Raw genomic sequence first — 26,109 nt, 5'->3', positions numbered from 1 at the left:
CTGTTTCTGCACTTCTGCAGGTGGGTATTGTAGTTGTAAGAATGCTTGATAGAGATCTTGTAGGTGTTTGTCTCTGTCTGAGGGGTTGGAGCAAATGCCGTTGTATCGTAGAGCTTGGCTGTAGACAATGAATCGTGTGGTGTGGTCAGAGTGAAAGCTGGAGGCATGTAGGTAGGAATAGCGGTCAGTAGGTTTCCGGTATAGGGTGGTGTTTATGTGACCATCGTTTATTAGCACTGTAGTGTCCCGGAAGTGGATCTCTTGTGTGGACTGGACCAGGCTGAGGTTGATGGTGGGATGGAAATTGTTGAAATCTTGGTGGAATTCCTCAAGGGCTTCTTTTCCATGGGTCCAGATGATGAAGATGTCATCAATATAGCGCAAGTAGAGTAGGGGTGTTAGGGGACGAGAGCTGAGGAAGCATTGTTCTAAGTCAGCCATAAAAATGTTGGCATACTGTGGGGCCATGCGGGTACCCATAGCAGTGCTGCTGATTTGAAGGTATACATTGTCCCCAAATGTAAAATAGTTATGGGTAAGGACAAAGTCCAGCCACCAGGTTAGCCGTGACATTATCGGGGATGGTGTTCTTGACGGCTCGTAGTCCATCTTTGTGTGGAATGTTGGTGTAGAGGGCTTCTACATCCATAGTGGCCAGGATGGTGTTATCAGGAAGATCACCAATGGATTGTAGTTTCCTTATAGCCTCTGCTTCCCATCCTCAGCCCTCTGCTAGTTTGAATCATCTCTGATGTCTCTGGCCTCAGAACTTCTGGACCTGATTATCATTCATAACTCCCCTCCTGCAGTACTATGAATGCCTCCCCAAAGGCTTTGACCACTCTTCCTGATACAATAAAAGGCAACAAAGCCATCTGGGGTGCTCAGAAAACAAAACAAAAGCATAAATATTAATAAACCAAATCAAAACCCAAGCCTGATTCTTGCTGGTAGGAAGAGAGAACTATTCTTGTAATTGTTCTTACACAGGGTAGGGGCTTACATGAGGCCATGATGAGTAAGCTAGATAGAAAGGCATGGCAGTGCCACTTCAGGTGAGCAGGCTTCACCGTGGAAGCCCGCTCAATACTGGGTATGGCAAACTCAAGTCTGGCATAGCTGCAGGAGAATGTTCCCCTGTGCCCCTGAATGTACATTTTATTAGCTAAGAAGCAGATGCAAGAAAGAAACAATGTAAAATGGTTACGTTCAGGCTAGCTCAGGGGCCTAGCAGTAGTAATCTAGTCTGTGCTGCCATGTACAAGCTCATGATTCAAGTCTTGGTAGTTCTCTCTGGCTCTGTGGGATGGAAGAGAGGGCCAGGAAAGTGAGGTGTGGTGCTGATAGATGCTGAAGGGAATCCTGTTTCGCTGTGTCTGGCCCTGAGGTCTGTGGCCATAATGAGGGTCTCAGGAGGGTTCAGGGTAAGCAGTGTACATCAAGGGAAACAGGACTCTGACAGGGGGAAAAAGCCCTGTCTATTTGCTTATATTGTTAATCCAAATGCACTAGAGCTCCCACCGTCCACCAGTTCTGTTCGCAGCCTCAACAATCTTTTCCCACAGAATAAGGTAGAAGATCCTCAGCAGAAGAATGTTTTTACTTGTGAAAATTGCTTTTGCTACATATAAGGGCCCCCTCCTCTTCAAAATTCAAAAAATTATTATTTTTCACAAATAGTGAAAAAATATCATTTGGGATCATTGTTTTCCAATGATTAGAATTTTCACACTCCTCTAGTCCCTACTGATTCTGTGAGGACTCCTGCTACTGCCATTTTCTAGCACTATCATCTCCCCTACACTAAAACTCTCTGGCTTAAGCTCCATTGTTCAGATGAGCGTGCAGATAGGACTAGGAATCGTTCTAATTCAGCAGAGCTATCAGAATTTAGAAGTTGCCACATTGCATGTCCACCCGTGTAGTCTGGTATCCTGTCTCCAACCACAGGCAATACAAATGCTTTATAGGAAGCGCAGAAACTTCCTAACTGTAAGAACAGTAGGACAGTGGAACAGACTGCCTACGGAAGTTGTGGAATCTCCTTCACAGGAGGTTTTCAAAAGGAGGCTGGATTGCCATCTGTCTTGGATGGTTTAGACAAAACAAAATTTGCATCTTGGCAGGGGATTAGACTAGATGACCCTTGCGGTCCCTTCTAAACCTATGGTTTTATGTTTCTATGAAAGCCCTGTAGTGGAAAATTATGGAATAACCTGATAGAAATAAAACTTTGGTTCCTTATTCCCAGTAGTAAGTTTTGGTGTTTTAATCATTGCTATAGTAACTCTATATGTTCACATTAACCACGTAAATGTCTAAACCTATTTTGTACCCTGTTAACCTCAATGATGTCTTGCAAAGTTGAGAGGTAAACTGGTGGAATTTACACTGAAGGTGGGACAACCAGGATGTTACCGATAAGTGGGTGAGAAAGGGATACATTTGATTGATGTTCAAACTATGGAATGATATTCCAAAGTGCACAACAAAAATTAGGCAGGGAGAAGGATTTAATGATGTGTATTTCCATTTTTAAACGGTACAGGGAATAGGTAAGTAATGGATTATACAGAATATATATATATATAGATTTTAAGGTGCTCAGATACCATGCTCATGAATGTAGTATAAACATTTAGAAAGATTCATAGCTTCATAATTCTGATGTAAAAGGATTTATGGAAATAAAACAAGTTTAGATTATAGACCTGATTTTCATTTAAAAATTGAATTAATTTAAGAAGGCAAATATTTGTAATTTGCAACCAAGACTTTGTGTAATTGTGAATTTCATGAGCAAATGGGTAATTAGATGCATTGGGCTTGAAATTACCTGCTTTGTGTACCCAGTCACGACAACTGCGCAGACAAATTAGACATGTTAGTGTGCTCACAATTGCATGCCTCATCTGTGTGAAAATCAGGCCCTGCATCTAGCATATACATATATATTAATAGTGTCCTTCTCACCAAATAAAAATCCACTGAGTTTGACCTTCAAATCTTTCTCAGACTATTACATGACACTTGCATTTTTAATAAGAACAAAGTATTAGACCAAATTTCTCAAAGATGAAACACTGACGAAACTGCAAAAATGTGCACACAACGGTGACACCTGCAAATCAGCATATTGTTGTGCGCTGGTGGGTATTAGTACATATGAAATGGACGGTTGCTTGTACAAATAGACAGATATACATGCAGTTGCACATTTTGTATCTGCAAACGTGTTTCTGCTGACCCTGCATTCCAGATGTGGCTAACTGTACTCCATGTCAGAAGCAAAGCATGGTGTTTTCACAATTTTGTTTCCTTTGTCTGTGTGGCTCTTTTATTTAAGTCTCAAAACAGAACATTTACAAACTATAAAGAGCTTTGTAATGAGCAGGAGTGAAATTTGGATCTAAAATCAGGGGATTCCCTTGTAATGAGGGGGAGTTGATATTTTATGAGCCAAACTGTGGGTTCTGCTTTTACATAGCCTTGATAGGATGTTGTGATGGTGGTAGTTGAACAATGGCCACAATCCTCTGATCTGCCCAAGCAGAACTTGAGAAGAACTTGAAGGCAAAGGTAACTTTACTTTCGGGATTTAACTTTTAACCACCAAGGGCCTGTTGTGGCAGCTAGAGTTTGCTCTACGCCATCTGGTGATTCCCCTATTCCGGGAATCCCCACCTGGTTACTTCGCCATGGCTTTAAGGATATTGAGCAACCTTATGAGGGCTGGGCATCTGACCCAAAGTCTTTACATTCCAATTTTCTGTGGTAAAGCTACTGAAGTCTCAGCATCTTACTCAAAAGGGCTTGTCTACACAGGGATATTGGCTGGCAGAACTATAATGGTATAATTACGTCGTTATAACTATGGTGTTTTACCACCTCACGTGGATGCCATGCCAGAATAAAAATGACTTGATTCTGGTATAGTCATTCCACTTCCAAAGATCAGTTCAGGGGAGTCAATAGCAGGTGACGCAGTCCTGCCCCTCAAGGCATGTCAACAGGACCAAAAGCAGAGGTGGGTTTTTGTGTGTGTGTGTGTGTGTGTGTGTAGTGTGGATTATAGGCAGGCAAAGTTCAAATAAACAAAAAGCATAGGGGGGAAATGGTTTTAGTTAAATAAAGATACTTGGAGACTGATTTAGCTACCTTTAATTTCACCTTGAACAGTAGCCAGACCCAGTGTATTGAGAAAATACAAGAGTGCTCTTACTGCCTGGTATTTGTTCAGTAATAATCTTGCTACAGCATATGCCTCTTGGTGAGAGCTCTATCTTAAAAAGTAAATAAAAGGGCTTCGGAGAATGATTCTCAAAGGGCTTACTCTGCTGATGCTGGTTAGTGTGGACACAGGGCTGTCTGCCCCTCAGCTTAGCAATTTAATTGCACAGTGAAACATCCACATTATTTGCATGCTTTCTCTCTCTCTCGCTATACTGTGGAGTCTTTTCCTTTCAGCAGAAACCCAATGGAAACCTAGCTATTCAATATTGTTTCTTGTTATTTCATTGCGAAACAGTTTATGACTCTATTCTTCAGCAGTTTGGGCAACATTCAGAGCTGACCTTTAAAGGATAAATCAGGATTGGGGGACTCTGTGGTGTGACAATCATGGAAAAGGCAAAAAAGGAGCCAGTGAGAATATTTATCTGGAACAGCAATGCAAACTTACCTTCAGTTCAGGTTTAAAAGCCTAGTAAATCATTACACATTTTTTATTATTTACCTGGTACAAAATCCCCCAGGGGAAGGGAGGGGGGGAAAAAGCCCCCCCCACAACTCCCAGACCACATTCTTTCAAATTTTTTGTCGCTTGCTCAGCATTTTTGCAGTAACTCAGGAAAATCTAGTGATACATATTTCATTGCTTCATTCATAGATTAGAAAGTGGGAGGTCATCTTGGCTGTAACTGCAGTAGGGAACATTTATAATACTGAATGCAAGCAGTGCCAGCTGAGGACTTTGAGCAGGAAGGTAATTCTCACACAGCATTCAGAAGACAAAGGTTGCATTTACACCTGGCCAGAGTGTTTAATGATCTACTATTTCCAAACATTGCAGGCTAGCAATCTGTTGCGTCTCAGATCATAAAACATATCACAAGCTAGAGACAAGAGAACTGGGGTTTGATTGACCAGAGTTGATCTTTTTGGAGATGCTTTAGGAAGGAACCTGCAATGACTGGGAAATTCTTGTCCAATTTAGCAAGAAACATGGCACTCCCAGTCTTTAGGAAACCAGTGATTAATGGAAAATCTTTCTTCTAGCCGCCTTTGCCTCACCAAGTCAACAAGACTTGGAAGGCATGTCACCTGGGTGGGAAAAGCTACCACCAGGTTTTAAGACAGAAGAGAAAGATGTCAAGGAAATGAGAGAAATGCCCGGTGAAGAAGCCTCTTTTAGGTTCCTTTTTTTGTCGTTCTGTTGGGAATTTGTGATGTTGAGGGTAGACGGCTTACATCTTTGTATGTTTAAATCATGATTGAATCTAAAGATAACCCCGTTGTCATTTCTGATAACTTGTTAGATATTTTTCAGTGCAAAATGGCACCAGGTATCCTAATCTGGTTCTGTTGCCTGCACATCTCCCACTGACGTTAGTGGGAGTTGCTCACATACAGTGGTAACAGGATAGGAGAGCAGTTTTATTAAGCTACATCAGTTACTCTGATGGCAAAGGGCACTTTGTGAAAAGTTATTTCTCGTTCCTTTTGCTTGTCTCCTCAACACAGGTCAGTGACATTAAATGTTATGATGGTTGACCAAGTTTGATGAGGGGAGCAGGGTTTTGACCTTACAAGGCTTTACCCATGCAAGATTTCCCATTCATTTCTATGACTATTCATGTGAGTAAATACGTTTGGCCCCTACCCTGTATTGGCTTCAAACTTGAAAGCATTACAAACTAAAGCCACTGACTACATGAAAGTTTCTCTAAAAAAGAAACGATTTTGCAGTTCAGTTCTATATTAAAGCACTGGTTTGCCATTTACTCCAATGGGGCCAGGATTTCACCCTTTGCCTTTAATAGAACGTAAGCCTCTGCTTAAAGTTAAGCATGTACTGAAGTACTTTGTTGAACTGGGACCTCTCTATATTTATCTTTCTAACAAAAATAAATTTAGGCTAGGATTCTTTGCAATAGATCATCATCTACATGCTGCTTCTTCGGGTATATCGCCCAAAGGAACCCAAACTGTGGAAGCTTTTTAGATCTTTCCTTCCTCTGCATTCACTCATTCTTATATGACCATTGAATAGGGAAGCAAGGCACATGGTATATAGCCATATGCACACTGAATGTTTCTTCTCAGTTCCTCCTTAGTGCCTGACAAAATTAGTGGAGGCTTTGAGGTAGTCTGGAGTTGCAGTTATACTGAATTGCATAATCAAGGTCACTTTGAAAATTACACAAAACTTTGTCCCATATTTCTCGGAAAAATGTGAAACACGTGCAGAAAAATATCCTGCAGCTGCCAACATCATTTCCACTCTACATGAATGACATATTATAAAACTGAATTATCCTTTAATATATAGTAGCAGAATATATTAAATAGCTCACTCAGCAGACAGAAGGGCATTATTACCATTTTTCTCTGGTAGCCAGCATGAATTCAGCTTCGAGTTTAGCTCCCAGTCTTCTTCTTTCCTAGATGCTGCACTCTGAATCAGATGAATGTTCAGTTGGATGCTTATGTCTGAATAAGAGGAAGCAATAATACTTTGCATGTCTTTTAACGCCTTCTGTTTGAGGATCTCAAAGTACATGATGAACATCAGTGAATTTATTCTCAAACCCACTGTGAGCTAGGTAAGTTTTTATTATAACTAGGGCTGTCAATTAATCGCAGTTAACTCATGTGATTAACTCAAAAAAAATGAATTGCTATTAATCACAGTTTTGATTGCCCTGTTAAACCATAGAATACCAATTGAAATGTATTAAATATTTTGGATGGTTTTCTACATTTTCATATATATTGTATTCTGTGTTGTAGTTGAAATCAAAGTATATATATTTTATTACAAATATTTGTACTGTAAAAATGATAAACAAAGGAAACACTATTTTTCAATTCACCTCATACAAGTACTGTAGAGCAATCTCTTTGTCGTGAAAGTACAAGTTACAAACATAGATTTATTTCGTTACATAACTTCAATCAAAGCCAAAACAATGTAAAACTTCAGAGCCTACAAGTCCACTCAGACCTATTTCTTGCTCAGCCAATCGCTAAGACAAACAAGTTTGTTTACATTTACAGGAGATAGTGCTTCCCGCTTCTTATTTACAATGTCACCAGAAAGTGAGAACATGCATTTGCATGGCACTTTTTTAGTAGCTGGCATTGCAAGGTATTTACATGCCAGATATGCTAAACATTCATATGCCCCTTCATGCTTTGGGCACCATTCCAGAGGACATGCTGATGATGCTCTCATTAGAAAAATAATGCGTAAATTAAATTTGTGACTGAACTCCTTGTGGGAGATTGTATGTCCCCTGCTCTGTTTTACCTGCATTCTGCCATATATTTCATGTTATAGCAGTCTCGGATGATGACCCAGCACATGTTGTTCATTGTAAGAACACTTACACTTCAGATTTGAAAAAACGCAAAGAAGGTACCACTGTGAGATTTCTAAAGATAGCTACAGCACTCGACCCAAGGTTTAAGAATCTGAAGTGCCTTCCAAAATCTGAGAGGGACAAGGTGTGGAGCATGCTTTCAGAAGTCTTAAAAGAGCAACACACTGATGCGGAAACTACAGAACCTGAACCACCAAAAAAGAAAATCAACCTTCTGCTGGTGGTATCTGACTCAGTTAATAAAAATGAATATGCATCGGTCTGCACGGCTTTGGATTGTTATCGAGCAGAACCTGTAATCAGCATGGACACATGACCCCTGGAATGGTGGTTGAAGCATGAAGGGACATATAAATCTTTAGCGCATCTGGCATGTAAATATCTTGCGACGCTGGCTACAACAGTGCCATTTGAACGCCTGTTCTCACTTTCAGGTGACATTGTAAACCAGAAACGGGCAGCATTATCTCCTGCATTATCTCCTCAAACTTGTTTGAGAGATTGGCTGAACAAGAAGTAGGACTGAGTGGACTTGCAGGCTCTAAAATTTTACATTGTTTTATTTTTGAAAGCAGTTTTTTTAACATAATTCTACATTTCTAAGTTTAACTTTCATAATAAAGAGATTGCACTACAGTACTTGGATTAGGTGAATTGAAAAATACTAATTCTTTTGTTTTTTTTACAGTGCAAATACTTATAATAAAAAATAAATATAAAGTGAGCACTGTACACTTTATATTTTGTGTTGTAATTGAAATCAATATATTGAAAATGTAGAAAACATCCAAAATATTTAAATGAATGGTATTCTATTATTGTTCAACAGTGCGATTAATCGTGTGATTAATCATGATTATTTTTTTTAAAAGCGTGATTAATCGTGATTAATTTTTTTAGTCGCTTGACAGCCCTAATTAGAACCACTTTATAGATGTAGAAATTGAGTAAAGCTGGTTGACATTTTTTGTATGAAAATGTTTTTATCAAAAATGTGCTATATTTCAAAATACAAAGTTTTCTTGAAAAATCCTCTTGTTTTTCAATTTTTTAAAAAATAAAATCAGAAAGTATAAAAAAAAAAGCCCAACACAAAAAGCTAGTTTGATGTTTTGGCTTTCTGATTTATTGTTTTTCCTTTTCCTTTTCTCTCTCCACCTTTTTTCTCCTCCCCTCCATTTTTGGTGGCAGAATGGAAAAGGGGAATAATAAGGGAAAATGGGGAGAGTGGAGAAGGAAAAAGGAAAATGACAGAAAAATAAATAAATTCAAAAATGAAAATGTTCAAAACCAAAAATTTTCAATAAAAACTTTCAAGATGTTGAAACTAATGAAATATTGAACTAATGAAAAATCATTCCTTAAATACTTTGTTGGATTGGGGCCCAAACGCAGGGTACATTAAAGGATCAAGTACAGTGTGACCTGCTCTACTCTGATCCTGCAGATGGATCTGCTGCATGGATCCCTGGACCCATAGTCTCCTTTGAAATCAATGGAGCATCACAGGAGATGCTGTTGAATAATTGGGCCCCATGCTTGCAGAATGGTATTGTTCTGTTAATGACCAACTTTTGTATACATTTTTCTTAATCAAAGGTGTTTTCCCATTAGACCAAAACAGCCATACAATATCCAGGAACCAGCAGACATCAAGCAATACTAACAAAATCTGGAGTATTCCAGTCCCAATCTATGAAGCTCTGTAAAATCTACTAAAATTTACTTAAGCCTTAAGATGCTTTCATATCAACCTTGGATATTTTACTGTGTATTAAGTTGTTGCCTATAATTTTATAGAGTCATAGAACTGTAGGGCTGGAAGGGACCGCGAGAGGTCAAGTCCAGCCCCCTGTGCTAAGGTAGGACCAAGTAAACCTAGACCATCCCTGACAGGTGTCAGCTGCTCTTAAGAACCTCCAGTGATGGGGATTCCACAACCTCCCTTGGAAGCCTATTCCAGAGTTCAACAATCCTTCTTGTTAGAAAGTTTTCCCTAATATCTAACCTAACTCCCCCTTGCTGCAGATTAAACCCATTACTTGTTTGTATGACTAACTCCATACATGTTCCCCAGGTCAAGTGTATCTACTCTCCTAATTTTAACCAGAAAGCCATTGGCACAAGAGCTCTATCCCTTCATTATGGGATAATTTGGTCGCTGATAGTATTTCTAAAATGCGCATATTTTGAGACAGCATTTTATTTTCATTTTTCAGATCACCAAGGGAGAAGAATAGTCTTGAAATGTTATTGCCTCTAGCTTATTGTTTCATGTGTTTAGTTTCCAGTGGTTGGGAAAAATAAATCAGCCTTTATCCTGGATCTTTTGAGATCCTCCCTCTCTTTGTTTCTCATGTACTAGTTGAAATAATGTTCCGTTGTTGCCTCTTTTTGATTTGCCAGGCCTAACGAGACCTCTCTTTTTGTCTGATTTTACAGGAGAATCTTAGCTTTGGCTAAGCCAATACCTTAGCCAAAGCTCGGTATTGGCTTCCTGGCCATTACATTTTGTTCTTTGTAGGTCAAATTCTGCTCTTTGGCACACTGTAAAGCGCAGTTGACTCGAGCTTTGTGGCATGGGTTTAACTGAGGGCAAAATTTGGCCCCTTGAGTTTGTATTTGTTTTCATTAAAAAAATAAAAAATTGGAGTGGCTAAAAACAGCCCTGCTTCCCAGCACTGAACTTAGTGGAGTTGCAACCTGCTTACAGCAGCTCTGAATTTGGCATATTGTCTTGCCTTAACATAGCTTAAGTTTCTATTTCCATTGTCTCACGGCAAGGTACAAGAGAAAAATGTGCTTTATTTGATACAACCTGTTAATGCATGTAGACAGTGTCCCTACAGAAGAAACTGATGAATTCAGGTGTATGAATCACTTCTATCCCAGCCATCAGTATCTCTAACAAAAGGATAAGAAACAGATTCCAGTTTATTATAATCAGCACTGAGGGGGGAAGGTTTTACTAATGCTGAAAAATACTTTGGTTGTGTCCCTTTAATCATATGAAAATGGCCTGTCCTTCATGTCAGGGATGAGGATGGGAGCTATTTCTGAAGGATACGTGTTTGATGTTAAAAGGTGATACTACAAAAATAAAACATATTACAATTATACTGCAGGGGAAAGCAGTGATCCTCTCATTCCCAATGAAAGAAACATTACACTAGGCCCAAGACAGCAACTTTTCAAAGGCTATGTTCTCTGCAATATTATCTTTTCAAGGCTCTTTATGTTGTTCTCCTTGATGTGGAAGGGGTGACGCACCAAGGAAAATCATTGGGGGGAGAGGTCAGTTTAAAATCAGAGGCTCAGATTTCCTGGTCTGGCCTAAGTTTGCTGGTACAAGACCAGGGTGTGTGGGAGAAAGGTGATTTTATACCACCTTAAATACCCTTATTCCTGGGGCTGGAGTGGGGGGAGGGGCGGACAGGTTTGCACCCTGCACAACTTAAAGCAGCATAAAGTCTGGTCACCAAGGACCACTCCAGTGGTAGGGGATGGCTGGGAAGTAGAGATGACCTGGCCATTCTTCCTTTCTTTCCGGGGCTGGTGGGATGTAAAGCCACAACTCTAGCTTGACACCCAGGGCCGGCTCTACCGTTTTTGCCGCCCCAAGCAGTGAAAAAACCGGTTGCTGCTGAATTGCTGCCGCGGATGGCAGGAGAGAGAGGAAGCTGCCGCCGAATTGCCACCGTCGTGGAAACTCTGCCTCCCCTTTCTGACTGCCGCCCCAAGCACCTGCTTGGAACGCTGGTGCCTGGAGCCGGCCCTGTCGACACTACCCAGAGATTGCCCCTGTATGGATTCCACCAGGGAATCCATAAAAATCTTGCTAAACCTGCTTTAGGACCCCTTTGTGCCACTACAGCACTGCAAAGGGCCTGTATTGGGGCTAAGAATATGTCCCAGAACTTTAGGAATTCCAGTAAAATGTATTGTTCAAAAGTATAATGGAACTGGCTAGAATATAACGCTGTTTCATGTATCTCTGTCATATACTGTCATCCTTAGAATATTTCCTGGATCAGCAGAACTGTGGTTAGCTATAATTTTTATGGAACTATTTTGCCTTAAACCTACAGAGCACCAGTGAAGGCCCCAAACCTGTAAATCAGCTACAACTTCTAAAACAAATCATCATGATGGAGTTTTGCCAACCTAATATTCTGTGCTCATTCATTATTTGGTTTTCACTTTCTGAGCTGATTTAAACAGACCCTGTTGTAACTGTACCAGTTGCATCCAAGATACAAACCTGATTTATGCTTTGAAAACATGAACTATTCAGTGGCTTAGTTTACAAAGCTAAAGGGGAGTTGTTCAACAGCGCTCTGAACTTCTGCAAACAAGAACATGCAGGTTGTCTATTTTCCCACTAGGGCTTGTAGGAGATTGTAAGTAATTAGAAGAAATTTGGTTTATCCAAGGTCTTCCAGTGGGGAAATAGGAGGTGAGCTTGGCAGGGAACAATTCTTCTTATTATTAATAATCATGTTTATTTTGGGGGCAGCTAAGAGCTAACCAAGAGTGGAGCTCCCATTGTGTTAAGCACTGTCCAAAGCCAACCTTTGAGGCGTATCCATTATTAATGTTTACTTTACTGTGATAATGCAATACAATCTGATAAAAAAGTTAGTAAAATGCCACTGTTTTTTAAGACAACATCATTGTCCCTGTGTTGAATTCTATCATGATGCCTTGAACTGAAACATTAACATTTCTTTTTGAAATTCCTTCATTGGTTAATATTACAACCTCCCCCTTTCACCACTTTATATAGTGTGTAAACAACATTTTGGTGCTTGCAAAAATAGACATCAGAATTCTCATACATGCTTTGTAGGAAAAAATTCTGGGCCGGATTCTCATTTACAGTAACACTCCATTGTATTACCTTGGCAGTGTACAGGGGATTTAAGGTGAGTGTAAATATGTAATTTACATAAATACTATATAATTGATATAATTTATACCCACTTTGAGGCTTTTGACTGTGCCAGTGGTGGCGTGAAGGGGATTTAGTGTAAATGAGAATCAGGCTGCCTGTATTGTGATTACATAGCACTAATAAATATTTGGAATAGCAGCTCCTAGTTCTTTAGGGATAGGACCTCTTCTATTCCAACTTTTGTAAAGCATCATGTACAGTCGGTGTGCTAATGATAAATATAACGATAGGCCCTCTGGGCACTACCATCATATAAATATTTGATAATATCAGTACACGAAAGCCAAAACTGAGCGTTCTTTACAAAAAAAGTGAGGGAGCAGAAATCTTCTCAATCATAGGACATTTCTGCCCTCGTTTATACATGCAACCTTAGTGATAGGACAGAGCGTGGCCCACATGTATGGAACAAATATTTGAAATTCCTTGTGTGCATAACAGAAGCGGAATTCAGGTATACAGTAGAAGCTCAGAGTTACAAGAATGAGTTACGGAAATGGAGGTTGGTCAGAACTCTGAAATGTTCAGAACTCTGAACAAAACGTTATGGTGGTTCTTTCAAAAGTTTACAACTGAACATTGACTTAAAACAGCTTTGAAACTTCCCTATGCAGAAGAAAAATGCTACTTTTAACCATCTTAATTTAAATGAAACAAGCACAGAAACAGTTTCTTTACCTTGTCAAATCTTTTTTTTTAAACATTCCCTTTATTGTCTTTAGTAGTTTACGTTTAACACAGTACTGTACTGGGTTTGCTTTTTCTGTGTGTGTGTGTGCGTGTGCGCCTGCTGCTGCCTGATTGCATATTTCTGGTTCCAAATGAGGTGTCAAGGTTCCTTCCCCACTCTGAACTCTAGGGTACACATGTGGGGACCTGCATGAAAACTCCCCTAAGCTTATTCTTACCAGCTTAGGTTAAAACTTCCCCAAGGTACAAACTATTTTACCTTTTGCCCTTGGACTTTATTGCTGCCACCACCAAGTGTCTAACAAATATATAACCAGGAAAGAGCCCGCTTGGAAACGTCTTTTCCCCCCAAAATCCTCCCCAAACCCTACACCCCCTTTCCTGGGGAAGGCTTAATAAAAATTGTCACCAATTTGCATAGGTGAACACAGACCCAAACCCTTGGATCTTAAGAACAATGAAAAAGCAATCAGGTTCTTAAAAGAAGAATTTTAATTGAAGAAAAAATAAAAGAATCACCTCTGTAAAATCAGGATGGTAAATAACTTACAGGGTAATCAGATTCAAAACATAGAGAATCCCTCTAGGCAAAACCTTAAGTTACAAAAAGACACAAAACAGGAATATACATTCCATTCAGCACAACTTATTTTATCAGCCACTTGAACAAAAAAGAATCAAACGCATATCTAACTAGATTACTTATTAAGTTCTAAGACTCCATTCCTTTTCTGTTCCCGGCAAAAGCATCACACAGACAGAGAGGGCCTTTCTTTCTCCCCTCCTCCAGCTTTGAAAGTATCTTGTCTCCTCATTGGTCATTTTGGTCAGGTGCCAGCGAGGTTATCCTAGCTTCTTAACCCTTTACAGGTGAAAGGGTTTTTCCTCTGGCCAGGAGGGATTTAAAGGTGTTTACCCTTCCCTTTATATTTATGACATGAGGTGTGCGGTTGACTGGTCGGTTCATAACTCTGGTGTTCGTAACTCTGAGGTTCTACTGTAATCACAGAATTATAGGGTTAGACGGGACCTCAAGGGGCATCTAGTCTAGCCCCCAGGTAACTAATAACCTTAGTGATAATCATTTTGCTCCAGTCATAATTTTCATTATGGTAACAGTTTGTTTTAGTGTAACCAGGGTCATGAGCACCTTTCTAAGGAGTTTTGATTACAATATCATTTGCAAAGTGAAGCAAAGTTTCAAATATTTCCTTCAACGTTTGAATGCCAGCTTTCCCAATTGCAGCAGTAAGTATTTTGAGCCACTTCTTCCTAGATCTCCTGCTTTACAATCTCTAAGAAATTATCTTGATTAGACATCCAGGAAATGAATGTAATGCCATGGGGGCATTGTGAGTTCACGAGTTATATGACAGAGTTTTACAAGAGTAGCACTGTGCAAGGAAGGGACAGATGGCTAAACCTGTAAAACTAGTTCTATCCATAAATGCTCTTAGCACCTTATAATTATTTTTTTTTCAAAAAAGCTGAAATATATTTGGGAAGTACTTGTTCAAACCACAGGCTCGGTAAAATATTAACAAATGGAAACTGAACAAAAAAGATACTTTGAAGGACTTAAACATGTGTGGGTTCTCTCCTTATTTGCCTAACTCTAATCACCAGGGCCACACTTGTGATCGGCTAAAGCATTGCTGTGAACAGCAAGTATATCATAAGGGTTCTCAATTATGAAAGTGAAGTTGGAACAAAAGACAGGCACCAGACAGACTTCCCCTGTTAAAGATTATCCGGCATGTTACCCAGATGCCAGCATTCCCAGAAATCCCAGCAGCAATAGGCAACTATATCTCACCTAATGTGACTTAACTGCTTTGAAACCCTGCCCAGAACCTCATGGCATTCCATGCTATCACCTCTTCATGGGGGAATGAACTTTATCTCTAAGACTTTAAGAGTGTTTGCTTTAAAGATGATTTACCACACTTAACAATTACTGAATTTCCTAAATTATTATTGTTATTATGTATTTCACATTATGCAGAGAAATACCTTGACCACAGAATTGTAAATCTTTCAGCATGGAGAAGGTCACTCATAAAACAAGTTAAAGGTCCTCAGATTCAAACTGGAATTTTGCTGCTCTAGATGTCAGTGCAGATAAGAAAAGCATCTGATGGAAGGGATGAGGAAAATAGAACTGGCGCCCAGGCCTGTAGAAACGTTAACATGACTAACCCAAGGACTTGACTTACTTTCTCTGTCTCTTTCTGTCTGAAGAATATGGACTGCACAGTTCACAAAGCTTGAGAAAAACACACAAATGAAAGTGGTCAGGACAAAGGTTTCTAACTCTTTTTTCTTTTCTGTCCACATATTGGATCAGAGAGTAAATTTATTGATCTGGATTCATCACTGCCACACCTCCCCTGAGATGAATGGACATCTATCAAGGATGGCTCTTTCCCACTGTCCAGGTATAAAATAACTCTCTATTTTTGTTGACTTAAGTGCTCCATGACCCCTTACTTAAATTTGAAATAAGACAATGTGTTATTGTTTCATGTTTGTTTTTTTGGGGGAGAACTAGCCAAACACTTATACATCTTGATGACATCTCCAAGAAATGAGCTCTTCACTGTTGCTTAACACAGTTTCACGGGTTACTTGTTTTTCATGCACTGATTCTTTTAATCTGCCCTCATTAAAAACTTCCATGTTTCAGCAATATTGTCTTTGCATTTCTTTTTGAAGGAGCCAACTATGTGTGCTGAAAGATTAGACTGTCCTGTTTTTTTTAAAAAAAAGTCTTCAAAATGAAGTACATCAAAAGTAAAAGTAGGTGACAAATGTTGATATTTGTCAAGTGTTTCTGCTTTGATCCCACATTGCTATTTTTTTAAGAGTTTGACAAATGTGTCCGGTAGTTTGGCTTCAAACATCTTCAGTCTGCACAGTGCTTTACTTGACTTGGAATCCATTTGATCCTTCACTTGCTTTTTTCTCTCCAGTCCTGGAGGACTACAGCTAGTATAAAAGGATGGTTATTGTCTTCCATATGCTGCTGTTGCTGGAGCATCATGTTTTTAAAAATGGATTAGGTTGCTGTCCTGAGTTGTGCTGTAGTTTGTGTTAGCAATTTCTAAACAGAAATCCATATAGCTGCCATTGTTTGGTGCTGTTGCTTTCCGTTTTCATTCAGGTAACAGCTGGGACTCTGATTCTGTCAGTTCTGTAGCATGTAAATAGAACAGGCATTTGACCTTTCCCTGTTCTATAGTGTCAACTCTGTCCCTCTCCTCAAACTACATACCAGAACTGAGGAAGACATTTGGACCCTGTCCCTCACATTAGCCAAATAGACCAGAACACATGTCTCATCAACACTGCTGGAGCTCTGGGCAGTCACAGAGCTGCTCATGCTCCAATCCTCAAACCCTCCAGTTACATGTAGGCCAATACCCTCAAAGAAAGAGAGAATCTCTTTGAAACGGAGAGTATAAAATATAGACATATGTCTGCTTATGCCTCAGTTTGGAGGTGGCCAGCCTATTTTGTTATGCTCCCAAAAATATCACCTCCCAAAGACTATACTTCCCGAGATAACCTAGAGATGTCATCCAGTTACTGGTGTCCAGTAATATTCATAGAACTATTGCATTTCAGGATGGTACTTCCAAGAAAGAGCTGTCTGGATGAGATATATTCCCAATGAACTTTTCTGCGGTATCTTCAAGATACAACTTGGTTAGTGGATGAGCTGTTGAGTGTTGGTGAAGTTCGGCCCTTATGAAAAGATTTTGAAGCAAGTGAGAGAATGAGCCATATTCTTCTTCATTTACACCAATGTAAACCAGGTGTAAGTCCAGTGATATCAGTAGAGATACACTGGTTTTTAGATGTGATAGTTATAGTGCTTTTTTGGCTACGATGCTGTTATAATAATGAAAGTGTCTTCCTTATTGTATTATGTAATTTTTGATAGTAACATGGCCCCTATCATCTTTCTCATCTATCTTTTTACTTGGAAGAATACGTCTCTTGTGATTAAAGGAAATGTGTGCTGTGAATTAGAAAATTCCATGGTTTTCACTTGTATAACTGTCTGTCAATAAAATAACATCAAACATTCCAGGAAAGGCAAGATGATAGCACCCACAGACTTGGAGAGAAGTTAGCTAGGTAACTACTTGAAACCATCCCATAGGTCTCTCCTTGTGTTTGGCCATCACTTTCTATTTGTTTCTTTTCAGCGTGGATGTGTTTTCTTTTGCTCTGATCTCAGAAATTTAAATCTGTCTCCTAGCAGTTTGGTATCTTCTAATTTTTGACTTTTAATAACCCAGCCTGCCTTTTACAAGCAGTGGCAGATGCCTCTCTGCTTCCACTGAAAGCTGTTTTGTTTTCAATTTGAAAAAAAAGCACTAGAACTTTGTGCCTTATTTGCTTCAAGGAATATCTGCAGAGGAATCCATAAAGCGAATTATTACTTTCCAAAGCTGTTTTCACAGGCATTTCCTGAAGAAGGCCTATCAGATAAAATGCTGACTTTAACCTTTTTCTTTATCCTTTACATAGTGTATTATTTTATTACCCTCATTTGTTTTTGCAGTTTGTTTTTCTGGACTTCAGAGCACTACAGTTTGAATATACTTTTGCAAATAATTTAAAAGCTTCTGGATCAGTTATGTTAGTTCAGAAGTTGCGTGGTTTTGGTGAATAAATACTTCAGCTTTGATTATTATTTATCCTCTAATTAGATTCATTAAATCATTAATTAGGTGGTAAGCTTGTCCTGTGAGGATTCCTTGTGTGGCATAGAGCCATCGTAGTGGCTCCTATAGCATTCCCCAACCTTGGGACTGTGAGCAGCCACTGTAAAGTAGAAGTAGCCTTGAGCCTGCTCTGCTTCATGCTATGATCTGGATGCCCCAGGATGGGGAGAGAGGTAAAGGTTTCTTAAACCCACCTTTGAAAGTATCCAGTGAACCTTCTACTAGTCAAATACTTGCGAGGCAGTAAACTTGCGACTTCTCAACAGTGATCACCAGCAAGTGAAAGTCACATGTCATGCTTATTCCTCCAGAGAAACACTTTCTGGGGATCAATTATCATGGGGTAGCCATGTTAGTCTGTATCCACAGAAACAACAAGGAGTCTGGTGGCACTTTAAAGACTAACCGATTTATTTGGGAATAAGCTTTCATGGGTAAAACACCACTTCTTCCACCAGACTCCTTGTTGTTTTTCTGGGGATGACATTTGAGAATGGTAGATGTTCTCTTGTTGGCGGATGCTCTAAATATGTACTAACAACCATAGCAATAATCCCCCAGCCCACACGATTATCCAGATATACAAATCCCTTCACATTTCCTGGAGTGCCACAGGGAAGAATACAGTTATAACATTGGAGTTCAGGAAACTGTTGTTTTCTGTGGCACTTTGCTGACTAGCATGAACTTAGGCCCAGCGGGGAGAGGATGTCTAGAACAATCAGAGTTTTGAGTCCCAAAAGCCAAACTCTCCAAGGCCTTGACTTTTTCCTTGGATGAGACACTGGTTGCATCGTCTGATGAACGTCTAATAAATGAGAAATGTGTAGGGTGAAGATAGACGACATCTTTCAACAGTGTGAGAATAAGCTAGTCTCCCATATATTATCACTTCTCTCACATTGTTGGCAGTGAGTTTTGTTTTTAAACTTTTCACACTGTGGCTGTTACTCCAACCTAGGTACAAAGGTTCCACCTGTCCTTTTTAAAAACCACTATTGGACTCTTCTCAATAAAATGGCAAATCACAAACTGGAAAATAAAATGCAGAACAAACCAACAGCATGGTAAAGAGAGAATGCTGCAAGATAATGGAACTATAGCAAATACTTGTGTGTGTGTGTGTGTGTGTGTACATATGCACACACAAACATATGTACAGGGAGCAAAAATGAAAATTGAGAAATGCAGAGAAAAAAAGGGAATCTAATAATATATCAGTGTTATATACACACTTCTACTTCTCTTCTAAAACTGTTTATCTTATCCTTCCCAAACACCTCTCCCTGTTTCTCTGTTTTGTCCAACAGCTGCATCCTCACAGACATCTAAATTTTAAACTCTCTAGGGTAAGGAATGTGTCTTTACCATGTCTAGCACAACTGGGTCCTGATTCTTGATTGGGGTTCTTATACCCTACTATAATAGAAATAATAAATAAAGTTTACAAAGTGTATATAGAAATCTTTATAAAATTAAGCATTAATATCTGTTTGGTTTCATGCCTATATTTATGTGTTTTCTATATGAGGGATTATTTTGGTTAGCTAGTGCTACAGTTTGTCTGAATCTGACCATACTAAGCAGCAGATTTCCCATCACAGAGTGTTAGGCAGTGACTGATGTTAGGAGTGGCAGTTCCTGTTTTTAGTGTGCTGTACAGTTCATACAGTTGTGCAACTGAGTGCACAGATTTGCTGTTTCTTATTAATGAGTCTTGCTATACAGTAAAGGGAAAATCTGTCCCTCCCTTTGCTTTTGTGCAAGTGTAAAAGGCATTCACCCTTCACACCAGTGGAGCTGAGGCATCCATGGGGAAGAAGGAATAGCAGGAGGAAAAAGTATGTTTACAAATGTTTTAAATGGAAACTTTTATAAGTTTAGGATGGTTTAATGTTGCTATAACACAGGGGTTCTCAAACTGGGGATTGGGACCCCTCAGGGGGTCATGAGATCATTACATGGGGGCTCGCGAGCTGTCAATCTCCACCCCAATCCCGCTTTACCTCCAGCATTTATAATGGTGTTAAATATATTAAGAAGTGGTTTTAATTTATAAGGGGGTGGGAGGGTTGCACTCAGAGGCTTGCTATGTGAAAGGGGTAACCAGTAAAAAAAAAGTTTGAGAACCACTGCTGTAACACCTATGAAGAGTAGGAAATAGTTCTCTTCTCTAGTGCTGTTCAGACAGGTGCTGATACAGTGATGGATGTTAGTTACAATGGGATATAAGGGGCTAAATAAGTGGGGTAGGGGTGTAGATTTAGCAGTTCTGGCAGTGTTGGAAAAGACTGAGTCAGGGAAAGAGATCATGGAAAAGATGTTAACAGGCAAATTTAATTCTGATTAAAAATAAATAAGTGGAGCTGAACCGTATGCCCAAAATTGAACCAAACTGAATCTTTTTGAGTTTTGAATGCATTTGGACAACTTAAGCTATTTTTAATTTTTCATGAAACTCTGCATTTCCTGGTGCTGGCTAGAATTACAGTGCCCAAAATGAAGTTGGAGTATTGAGGAATGTTCTTGCAAGATTTGCAGTCCAGCCAGAAACCGTAAGTACTGGAAGTCATGTGAAAATTCTTGAGAGATTTCTTGCCCAGTTCTGGAGACGTCAGAAATTTAGGTCCTGATTCAGCAAGGTACATAAGCTGGTGTTTAACTCTGAGCGTGTGAGTAGCTCCATTGACTTCCAGAGGACGACTTATGGACTCATAGTTAGAGCTCACATTACACACGTTTCAGCACCTTGCTGAGTCAGTCCCTTACTTCTGTGAAACTGAAACATCCAAACTAAAGTGAACCCCCAAATTGTAGCTGTAAGAGATTTGTATCCTCTCTTTTCCAATAAGATGTAGCTATTGTGGATGATGCAATTAGAACTGGTAAATGTATTTTAATGTTTCCCTTTAGGAATAGTTTGTTGTTGATTTAAGACTATCAATTAGTAACCAGCAGAGTGTGGTGGGGCTTATAGAATATTTTGGGGCACCCACACGTTGATATTAATCATCAACCTACCAAGATAAGTCTTAAGGAAGATGGGGAAAGAGGCTATCATTTGCTGGTCCTTTAGGCTATTAAGTTTATCTTCCTGCTTGGTGTTGAAGATAATAGGTCACTTTCCATTGTTCTCCTCCTTAGATTACTGAGGTAGACATTTTTAGTCATCAGCATGGTTACCTTTTATGTTATTGTTATTGTGGAACTCCAGTTAAGCTGTGGCTTTTTGAGTGGTAAAATCTGCTATTCTCTCTGGGCAGCCTGGCTTCAGGAGGCTGGGGAGCATGTGCCCATTGGCTTTCTCCTTACTGCCTTGTTTATCTCCCCTTTACTCCTGCAGCCTCCTTCAAAATGGCTGCCTTTCCCCATCTTGGTCCTTTTCAGTATATCCAGCATGCAGCAGCCAAAATAATTTCCTTACCCACTGCTTGGACTATATTATCCGCCTCTTCAGATCTCACTAGTCTACCTGGAAATGAGGCACTTCTCACAGAGAGCTCTCTGGGCCCAAGCGAATGTCATGGACGATTCTGGAGGCTTTTATACAAAGCTCTTGGGATTCCCTCTGTTAAATGAACATTACACTGTACTACACCCAGTACCAGAGCAAGCATAATCATCTTGGTTTTATGCTTAAGGCTGGTGGGTGCCTGACTGGTTCTTTCTTGTCGCATCCTGTTTGCAACACACAAGAACAGTTTGGCAGAAGAAAAATAAAACAAATTATGAAAACGTTTGTCATCTTTGTTCCAAAATGAAACAATTTTTTGTTTCCTTGAAATTTTTCATAACATTTTTTTTGGAAAAACTCCAAAATTTCTCTTCCCTTCTTTCACACCCCACTTCACTTTTTCCTTTGTCTCAAAGAATGCAGTAGAATGGATGATATCTATGGTTTGGGTTTTTTTGGCTTTTTTCACTTTTTTGTTTTTTGTTTTCAAGTTTCTTTTTTGCCACGCTATAAGTTTTACATACTTGAGGACATTTTCAGAAGTTACAGAGTGGCAAAAACTAAAAAAATCTCTCCAGCATCCCCCACCCCAGCACCCAACCAACCAAACCCTGGACATTGTTCATTCTGTTGCATTCCATGGCAAAAAGAGAGAAAGAGGGAAAAGAAACATAAAACCTGACAACCAACATTTTGAAACTCTGAAATAGCAAATTTAGAAATGTTTGATTTTGATGAAAACACTGAAAATTTTAAGAAAGCTTTTTCTGAAAGTTTCCCATTTTAAAAAGCAATTTTTGTCACAAAAAAAAGTTTCAAATAATTTTTTTTGACCATCTCTAGAGCACAAACTATATCCGAGCTCTGGATGTGACAGCCATAACAAGCCAGCTTTTGTAACTATGGCTGTCCATCACATTGCTGCTCCTCCTGACCTGCTACAGTATCAGGATTCACCTGCCATCTGACTATATTCTGATGGGTCCCAATATTTTGCAGACTCGCTCAAAGAATCCTGGCACTTGATGAGACCAGTTACTTACCAACTCCTAAAAATGTGGCTTGTAGATAAGATACTCTTTGTTTATATCCAGAGGATGTTGTACCTTACCAGGGTGGTGTACTCAAGCTGTCTGAAGGAAGATGGCTACAAGGAAAAGAGCAGATGGGAGGAACACGTTGACAAGTGTTTACCAATAAACACAGAAGAAAAGCTGAGACTGATCATCACCTCTGAGTATGACCAAGTATCTCACAAGAAAACAACCTTTCTTTGAATAGGAGGCAGCAACTGCCACAGGTGCGGACTCCGTGGGTGTTCTGGGGCTGGAGCACCCACAGGGAAAAATTAGGGGGTGCTCTGCACCCAGCAGCAGCCAAGCTCCCGCTCCTTGCCTCCTTCTCCCCCCGCGAGTGTGCTGCATCCCCCCCCCCCACCTAACAGCTATTTGGTGGCGCTTAGGACTTTCCGGGAGGGAGGGGGAGGAGCAGGGATGCAGTGCACTCAGGGGAGGAGGCGGAGAAGAGGCGGGGACTTGGGGGAAAGGGGTGGAATGGGGGCGGGGCGAGGGTGGTGCAGGAGCAGGAAGAGGCGGGGGCAGGGGCGGAGGGGAGTCGAGCACCCACCGGGCAGAGGGGAAGTCGATGCCTATGGCAACTACTATTCCTTCTCCCTATGCATTTCTAAATTTCCTCGAGGGAAGCTCCCATCTTCAGCAGCCCTTAGCTCCCTCTTCTCCCCTTTTAGACAGAAAACAATCAAACCTTTATTTTTTATTATTAGGAGGGCTAATGTCTGCCAAATTTCTATGCTGAACCCTGAAAATTCCAGTTTCCTTCCATCCCTGATTCCCAGTTAGTTATTTCATGGGACAAACGCAAAGAAAATATTTGCCCTGCCATGGGCTCTTCCACGGGGGCATTACTGTCTCCTCCCATGACACCCACTGGACATGCCCCTGAGTTGAAGATCACATAAGCCAAGGAGGAATCAATGCAAAACATAGAATCATAGAAGATTAGGGTTGGAAGAGACCTCAGGAGGTCGTTCTCCTTTCCAGTTTCCTTTGAAATTATACAAACACATTGTTTTTTTTAACCACACACAGGGAGTAGTGCTTTGGAAAGGCCATAGGCTTAGTGGTGGTATTGTTGTGTCGTTACTTTTAGAAGTATTTATATATTTTAAATGAACTTCTGAGCATGAGACTGTATTTGCTTAAGACATTTAAAAAAATCAGTAATTAAACAAAAGATATAAAAATTTAAAATGTACCATTATACTTGCAGTGCTGAAAAGGTGGAACCGAATTCTGCTCTCAGATACTCCAGGGTAAATCTGGAGTAACTCCTCACGGAAAGGAGAATTCATCCCAGGCAGTTACTCTGCAAGTCAATATGTCTGACCTTCCCTACATTGTCCTACCAATGACCCCTTTTGTAATCAGGCAGAAATCATGCTCTTTAAGAGTGGGAGGTAATGCTGCTTCCATGCCGGCCTATTCCTGGGCCTCTACTATACAGACATTGCCAACAGTAACAAATTGCTCTGAGTTATGTGCCGTAGTTTAGTGATGTGGACTAGTTATTTATTAGACACAGAGCTGGGACACTAGCAAAGGGAGAAAAGAGGGAGTCAAAAATCCAAAGGAAGTGAAGCTGCATTGCCTAGAATGTGGCTTGTGCAAATGATGTTCTGTTTCCCTTGTCTTCTGAATTGTACAGTATTGCATTTAAAAGTGAACCGTGTGCAACATGTTAAAAGCAAACCACAAAAAATAAAGGAACCCCTCCCCCCCCCACCCCGAGGGCTGTGGTTAAAGGGGAGAGTTAGTCCCACGCTAGACTCGACTGTACTTCCAGAGGTGACAGATCACTGCTTGATTGTTTCTTAAACCCGCACAGCTTCTTAGCTGCATACTGATTGCAGGACTAAAGGATATCTTTAAAGTGTAATAGGTATGATAAAAATAAACATCTTTCAATAAATTTAAAAGCGGTTCATGTGGACCAGATCCTCAGTTGGTGTAAACTGGCATAGGTCCACTGAAGTCAATGGAGCTCTGCTGATCTACATCAGCTGAGGAACTAGCCCTGTGTATTTATTTGTATACATGTGCTTGAAAGAAGAAAATGCTTTAATGCAGTGAACCTATAAAGTGATTCTGGGGTGGAAATATTTACTAGCTTCCTCTCTTTTGAGCTCTAGTTCACTGTGACATGTTAACATGCCAAAGTAATGTCAATAGCCAGCCAGCCAAGTAACATTCACTGTCATTCATGTCATTCCGTTAAAATTTGCCTGAGCAAGGTCCAACACAGGGGTTCTCAAACTGGGGGTTGGGACCCCTCAGGGGGTTGGGAGGTTATTACATGGGGGCAGGACAGGCTCTAGGCTCCAACAAAGCAAGCACATGGTTGGGGCAGCACAATCCCAGGGGCGGCGTTTTGGCCACCCCTTTTTTTTTTTTTTTTTGCTTGGGGTGGCAAAAAACCTAGAGCCGGCCCTGCATGGGGGGTCGTGAGCTGTCACCTCCACCCCAAACCCCACTTTTCCTCCAGCATTTATAATGGTGTTTTTAATGTATAAGGGGGGGGGGTCGCACTCAGAGGCTTGCTATGTGAAAGGGGCCACCAGTACAAAAGTTTGAGAACCACTGGTCTAATATGCCTTGCTCCTTGTTTCTTACTGAAAACCATCACTCGTACTATTTCCGTATTATTTTGTCAGTCTGAAATAGCGCTGTGCACATAATTGATTTTTCCATTCATCCTGAACTAAAACTGATTTTTAAAAAAAAAAATTGGTGAATTGAAAAAGTTGGGAAAATGTTTTTGGTCCAACTAAATGTTTTGGGCATTTTTAACCATTTTAGTCAAAGCAAAGGAAATGAAGGATCTAGATCCACAAAACAGAGGCGGTGTTGGTTGGTTTGTGCATCTCTTATACTTATTAGTCCTGTAGATAGGACACCAGCTCAGTTCCAGGCCCAGCTCCAATTAATATTTAAGTATTTATACAACATGGAACAGGAGATATTGAGGTCAACCCCCTAACTCATAAGAATAACCTATAGCCTTGTGATGAGGGCACTGACTAGCAATGGGCAGACCTGGATTCAAGTCGAAAGTAGGGATTTTGACCTAGATTTCCCTCCTGCCAGTCAATTGCACTAACTACTAAGTTATTGAGTTTAAGTGGGGGCACCTCAGTTTGTGAATAGTGCCTAAGTCCCCTTATGAATCTAGCTAAAAAAAAATCAAAGTTTCATTTTAATAATATCAAAACAACATTTTTATGTTTTCATTTTATCTGAAACAATTCACCCAGATCAACACAAGTTCACAAAATGTTTGTCTACCTGAATCTGTCAAAATTTTTCAAAATGTTGAATTGCTTATATTTTTTTCTTTCTCCCCCTCTTTCCCTTTTTCCTTTGTTCCTTTTTGCTACTGAATGTAATAAAATGAATGTTATCTAGGTTTCCCCCAGTTTTTCTTTCTTTCGTTCCTTTTTTTGTTTGTTTTTTTGGCCGCTTTGTAAATTTTCAAAACTTCTGTAACTTTGGAAAGTTACAGAGTGGCAAAAGGAAAAATGAAACAGACAGACAGACCTTGGATGTTCATTTTATTGCACTCGGCTGCAAAAAAGGGGAAGACGGGAGAAAAATG

The 26,109-nt window shown here is 40.0% G+C and overlaps 1 long non-coding RNA gene across 2 annotated transcripts; it reads left to right on the top strand.

The window, feature by feature from the left end:
• Positions 1-15,599: 15,599 nt before the first annotated feature.
• LOC142070787 (uncharacterized) lies at positions 15,600-22,861 on the top strand. Of its 2 annotated transcripts, none has more exons than XR_012666721.1 (3): positions 15,600-15,686; positions 20,468-20,539; positions 22,533-22,861. It is a non-coding gene; the product is annotated as an uncharacterized LOC142070787 (long non-coding RNA). The 2 variants fall into 2 exon arrangements; XR_012666720.1 differs by lacking the exon at positions 15,600-15,686 and adding an exon at positions 19,745-19,825.
• Positions 22,862-26,109: the final 3,248 nt, after the last annotated feature.

The sequence above is a fragment of the Caretta caretta genome, chromosome 2, assembly GCF_965140235.1.
Source record: "Caretta caretta isolate rCarCar2 chromosome 2, rCarCar1.hap1, whole genome shotgun sequence".
NCBI lineage: Eukaryota > Metazoa > Chordata > Testudines > Cheloniidae > Caretta > Caretta caretta.
The sequence above is the reverse complement of the archived record's forward strand: the minus strand, read 5'-3'. Positions and strand labels throughout refer to the sequence as shown.